Source organism: Miniopterus natalensis, chromosome 2 (genome assembly GCF_054644295.1).
Source record: "Miniopterus natalensis isolate mMinNat1 chromosome 2, mMinNat1.hap1, whole genome shotgun sequence".
NCBI lineage: Eukaryota > Metazoa > Chordata > Mammalia > Chiroptera > Miniopteridae > Miniopterus > Miniopterus natalensis.
This window is the reverse complement of record NC_142082.1, coordinates 20449200-20455199: the sequence shown is the minus strand read 5'-3', so window position 1 is coordinate 20455199 and position 6000 is coordinate 20449200. Positions and strand designations below refer to the sequence as shown.

General features: G+C 53.8%; 1 protein-coding gene across 2 annotated transcripts in view; it reads left to right on the top strand.

Annotated features, from left to right (window-relative positions):
• The first annotated feature begins 1225 nt into the window (after nt 1–1225).
• FGFR1 (fibroblast growth factor receptor 1) overlaps nt 1226–6000 on the top strand; it is a 47497-nt gene continuing 42722 nt past the window's right edge. For both annotated transcript variants that reach the window (XM_087814179.1, XM_087814178.1), the window contains exon 1: nt 1226–1318. The gene's annotated coding sequence lies outside the window, so the exon portion shown is untranslated. The remainder of the gene's footprint in view (nt 1319–6000) is intronic.

The following is a 6000-nucleotide window of genomic DNA, read 5'->3' as shown; positions in this document are numbered from 1 at the left end:
CCAGCCAACACCACCCCTCAACAAACCCCATTTACTCTTTGCTTCCAAAACATTAACCAAAGGCTGGAGACTTCTGGAAGCCAAGAATGGCGCTGCAGAATTTATAGGATCCACCTTTTCATGGACCACAAAACCTAACCTATGTGGCTGGGGAAAATGAGACATAAGGGAAGCGCCCGAGAAGGGGGTTGACCTTCTCATGAATAAAAATTTTGCATTTATTGAGTAACTTTATGCTCGGCCCTCATTTAATTCTCATCTCTACATGGAAAGTACTATTATCTCCCTTTTACAGATGAGAAAACGGAGATGCAGAGCAAGAAAATTATATCCCCCAAGCACACAGTGGGTCAGACTCCAAACCCGTGCTGCCATGTACAACCTCAGGGCGACAGCGTTTTCTCACCTCATCCCCTAAACTGTCCATCTGTCCACTGCCTGAAATTCGGGCGCCCTCCCAGGCGATGCTCAGATGGAGGGGCACCGCGCACTCAGAAGCGGACCAGGCTGCAGGGAAGGAGCGGCGCAGCGCCGCACAGCTCAGACCGCCCCACCCCTGCTCCGGGCCCAGGCTCCGGGACTACAAAGCCCAGCAGGCAGCTGCAGGGGGAGGAGGAGGAGGAGGTGGGACTAGCGCGGGGTGGGAGTGAGAGAGCGAGCCTCGCGCCTCGCCGGCGCACAGCGCTCGGAGCGCTCCTGCGGGCATTGGTTCGGCGGCCTCGGCAGCCGGCGGCGGCCAGCGGGAGCCCGAACTCTGGTGCAGCCAGAGCGCGCGGAGGAACCCGGGCTGTGCCCGGAGCTGGGCGGCAACGTCCGGACAGGACCAAGACTCGGCTTAGCGCATTGCGGCGACCTCGCCTTCCCGGGCCGTGAGCGCGCGCCGCAGCGGGAAGGCAGCGGAGACCGAGGACTTTTCGCTGGTCCGAGGGGCGCCCCGCAGGGCGCACGGAACCAGTACTGCAGTCGGGCACGCCGCGGCGCGGGGGCCCCCTCAAGGAGATGGAGCCCGGGCTGCAAGAAGCGTGAGGCGCCGCCGCCGGGTCTGGAGAGGGGGGCCACGGGGTCTGGAGACCCTGGGCGGCGGACGGAGCCCTCCCCCGCGCCCCGCCTCCGGGGCACCAGCTTCGGCTCCATTGTTCCCGCCCGGACTACAGGCGCCGGGCGCCGAGCGCCACCGGGAATCGAGAGCCGGCCGCGGGGCTCTCGCGGCCCCGCCAGGAGCCCGGGCGCGGCGGGCCGGAGCCGCGGACGCGGGCACCCGCCCGCCCGCACAAGCCACGGCGGACTCTCCAGAGGCGGAACCGCAGCGCCGAGTGAGGTAAGAGTCGCGGCGCCCCCAGATCCGGGGCGGGTTTGGCATCCCGAGCGGCCCCCGGCGCTGGAGCCTCCTGGCTGCGCGCTTCCCCAGCCGCAGCCGGGTCGGGTCCAGTGCCTCCCTCCGCTGGCTACCCGCCCCCCTCCACCTCCCGACTCCCTCTCCAGCGCTCGGCGCCCCCCTTTTGTCTCCTCTCCCTTCCCTCCGCTCGCGTCACCTTCTGCGCCCCCTGCCCGCGCTCGTCCCGCCGCTCCTCCTGCCGCCCAACTTTTCCGCCAACTCGCGCTGGGGAGCTGGCGAGGCGGCGGCGTCGACGGCTCCGCGGTGAGTCCGGGCAGGGACGGTCGGGACCAAGGCGGCGGCTTCCCTCGAAACGTCCTCGGACTGGGGAGGAGGGCGAGGGTGGGCAGCGAGGTGGGGTATGCGTTGCATTCCTCTCCGTGTCTTTTTAGTCCACTCGTGGGGACTCACTCCAATTCAGCAGGTAGCTTTGAATGGAACACTAAAAATCCGGGGTATTTCTAAGTCCTTTATCACCTCGAAAAAGTCTGGGGTAGAGGTTAGGGGTGGGTGGATGGGGGGGCGTGAAGAAGGGATGATGTAGAGGGCTAAGTTAGCTTCCCTCCGAATAGGTTTTAACTCCCATTTCGTCACCAAATGGCTGAATCTGCTTTAGCGGAGCGAGAAAGGAATTCCCTTTTCCAGAGGGGCTAATCTTCTACTTAGTCCCTCTCCGAAAGGGTCAGAAGTTTGGGGAAGGGGCGGGCGCCCAGCGGGTGATGTTAAGCCCTGCGCCGGGGTCTGGGGGAGGGGAGCGTTCTATTCCGAGCTGGTTCTAGGAGGTGGGGGAAGGGATGAGGGTTTTGTCCGGTGCGGTTCACTTGGCAGCGATGCGTGTTGCTTCTCTGGCCCAGACCCCTGTGCCTCCCCCGTCACCTCCCATCGTGTTCGGGGTTGGGAGAAGAGGGGCTAGTAGAACCCTCATTTGCGGAGGAATTTATTGACGTTGTAGATGGAGTTCATTTAACACATAGCCTGTGAAGACAGCCAGACACCTTTGGAAGAGGGGGTGAAGCCTGCTTCTCCTTTCTGGGCCCAGAAGCTCCTAGCCCATTTAAAACTTTCCGCGGGGTCTTTCTCCCCCAACACGTTTTCCCCCATTTTCCAGATGTAGCAGCCGCATCTGGTTCTGTTTCACTCCACACCAGTACACCGAAGCCACGTTAACATCCCCCCCCTTCCCCCAAATTAAAACTGTCCTTTCCACCTCCCTCTTTAAAATTTCTTAAGACTTGGAGATGAGTCGTTGGGCTTTGGGGACCAAAAAAAAAGTTACCCTGGGTCCCAAGTTATTTAGGATCTGATGGTGGTGGTGTTTTTCTAGATTGAGGTGGTGGGGAGGGGTGGGCATCCTAGAAGATAGGGCAGTGTTTTAAGGGGCCACCACTTGGGAACGGCTCATCTGCTGGCGGTGGACTCTTTGGTCCTGGGTCTGACCCTGAACTGGCCCTGACAGAAGTTTCTGGAACTGAAGTATTGCTTCTTGTCCCTTCAGTTACCGCTGGGGCAGCGGGAGCTTCAGACCCCGTTCGGAGCCCGCTGTCTGGTCTCCTGCCGCCCGGGGGTGGCGTCCTGCGAGTCCCTTTTCCACCCTCCCGAGAGCAAGCCCGGAGCGCAGCGGCTGGGGGCGTTAAGGGTGGGGGAGCTGTTGCTGCCAGGGACGCTCCCTCTGTGTTTTAAAGGAGTTATTTGGGCTGCAGCCTCGGAAACTAAAGTGGGACAGTTTACCGTTTAAATAACGGCTACAGTTTTGAAACCGGGGGTTGGATTGTTAAGGGGTTTTCTTTTTGTAATGTCCTTTGAGGTAGGAGAGCACCTTGTGGTCCAAAGTTGCGAGAGGGTGGGGAGATTGGTCTCTCTCACCCTCTCTGTTCCAGTCTCTTTCAAATTGAAAACACTTCTCTGGTTTCTCCTTTGGGCGGTAGTTTTGGAGGCTGTAATGAAATCGCACTTTCTCTAGACATGGTAATTAAGGTGACTGTTTCCTCCGCAGATGTGCCCTGCCCTTTGCACCTCCGGAGGAGCCCTTTTTTTGGAATACCATCTAAACTGTAGAACTTTAGCCTTGAGACTGTTTAGCAGAAAGTGGCCATTTTCCCCCGTTGGCCCAGGCTCCCGGTTTCTTCTCTGAGACTTGTTGGAAAGGCTAAGTGGCAGGGCCCCGTGGGACGAGCCTCCCTCTGGCTAATTACCCCCAGGCCTGGGTCATCTCCTTTCCTTTCAGTGACTGAGGGGGGGAGAGAGAGCCATTGCCGAGGGACAGACCGCTGTCCTGGTGGCCTGCTTACTAATGACTTGTTTACATATTTCCCCCCCACTTGGTTGGGAGAAGTTCCAGGGCTGCCGATAACCCCAAAGGAGTAGGGGGTGTTGGGGATAGGGAGGCTACTGGGGCCTGGCTCCAGCTGGGATGCTGGTATACTGACTGCATCAGTGACCAGCTCCTTGAAATATCTGTTGCATTTACTTTTAGCCATAGCTGAGTTCAGCTTTTTAATGAGGGCCATCCGGATGGATAGCCTCTTGGACATGTGTGCCTTTCACTGCCTGTTTTTATCATGCTTGTAGGAGGCATTTTTCACAAATGGGAATTGGGCCAGAGTGGGCACTACTTCTATTGGTTCCCAAGTAGTCAGCCTTGGGTGCTTCTTTATCTTGGCCTCTGGCCATGGAGAATGGTAGAAAGTTCCGTTAGATGTCCTTAGAATAGAAAGAAGCAGAAAGCACTGGAAGAAACAGAGAAGGAGCCTCACAGATGCTATTGTCCCACCCCTCTTGAGGGAGAGGGTTAGAGTAAGTACCTTCAGGCACCGTGGGCTGGCTTTCTTCCTTCCTGGGGGACTGCAAGAGGGCAGGAACATTGAGCTGAGCATTGAGTAGGCTGACTCCAGCCATGGAGACCAAGGAAAATCCATGGGTTTTTGCTCCAAGTCGTATGCTTTTTGTTTGTTTTGGATGTTGACCTGAAACAAGACTCCTAAAATAGGCGATTTGCTCCTGTGAGCTTGGGGTTTTAGCAGCCAGCTCCTCTGAATGCTTTCTTCTTGCCTCCATTTTTTCATCTCTTTCATCAAAATGGCTGTTACTTCAGAAATGCCTAGGAAAGTTGGAGCCTGTTGCTGCTGCAGGAAAAGGCTGTAGAAAGAATTGATTCGTATGTCTTACTCTGAAGAATCCTCGCATCACTTGAGTTTAATTTCCTCTTGGGAAATTTGTCTTGCATTTGTTTTCCCAAGAGCTTTATAAAAGGTCTGAATGCGCCAGGGACGGGTGGGAGTCCAGATGTAGAGCTTTAGAGAAGATTCTGGTGCTTCCAGAGAGGATTAAATACCAGACTCAGGCTAGGATATTTGCTTTCCCCCCTACGCTTGCATCTACCTTAAACAGAAATCCTCTCCTTACCACCATTTCCCCCTTGTAATTAAAAGGGCTGTGTTTAGTCCCCAAGTAAATAGCCCTCACCTCGGTGAACAACTCCAAGATTATGGTGGTAGTCCACTTGCCCATCCTCTCTTCTATAGCAAGGTTTCCTAGATGATGGTGGAGCAGTTTGTGTTTCACCTACTACTGTTTTTTCATTAATTTTTTTATATACCTCACTCCCAAAGACATTTAGGTATTTTTTTACGGGGACTCAAAATTTTTAAATTCATGTTTCCCTTGGATGAACTAAAATTCTGCAAGCTTAGCTGCATAACTTTTTTTAGATGTTTGGTAAGTACTTGCTCTGCCACTGTCAATGCTCACTTTTGGGAAAAGCGACCATTTCTGTTAAGAAGTAAGTCGTATTCCTGTCTAAAGGAATTAATGTTGTGGTGTTACTTCCTCAATTCTGAGGAATTGAGAGGTTTACAAAATGTCCCAGTTGGTGTATTTTGAAATAGAGCTTGGCTGGTTAACAAGGAGTACTTGACTGTTGCTTTTCTCTGGTGTTCTCAACCTCTTGTCCGCAAGAGTATCTAGCTCTGTTTCTTTTCAATCAGCCTTTCTTTCTTTTATTCATTTATTCGTCCAGTTAATAAATGTGTCAGCATCTGCTGTGTATATCTTAGGTGCTAAGGGTATTAACAAACGCAAGTCAGGTACAGACCCTGGTGTTAAGGAGCTTGCGATCCCATGGTGTTTTGGAAACTCAGAGGGATGAGATTCTCAGCTAGAAGGCCCAAGAAAGACTTGTGGCTTTTTGAGGTGAGGCTCAGAATATGAAAGTTTGAGTCTTTGAAGATGGAGGAAAAGGCAAAAAGAAAAACAACAAAAAACACACTTGGGCAGGGTATGGAGGTTGCCTAGAGCTGTGCTACCCCATAGAATAAAGCATAAGCCACCTGTAATCTTAGGTTTTCTAGTAGCCAAGTTAGAAATTAAGTAAAAAGAAACAGGCAGAGCCCTAGGTGGTTTTGCTCGGTGGGTAGAGCATCAACCTGCAGTCTGAAGGGTCCTGGGTTCGATTTTGGCCAAGGGCACATACCTCTGTAGCAGGCTCGTTGGAGTGCATGTGGCAAGCAACCAAACACATTGATGTTTCTTCCTCTCTCTCTCTGTCTCTCCCCCACTTCCATTCTCTCTGAAAAGCAATGAAAAAAATATCCTCAGGTGAGGATTTTTAAAAAAAGAAACAGGCAGAA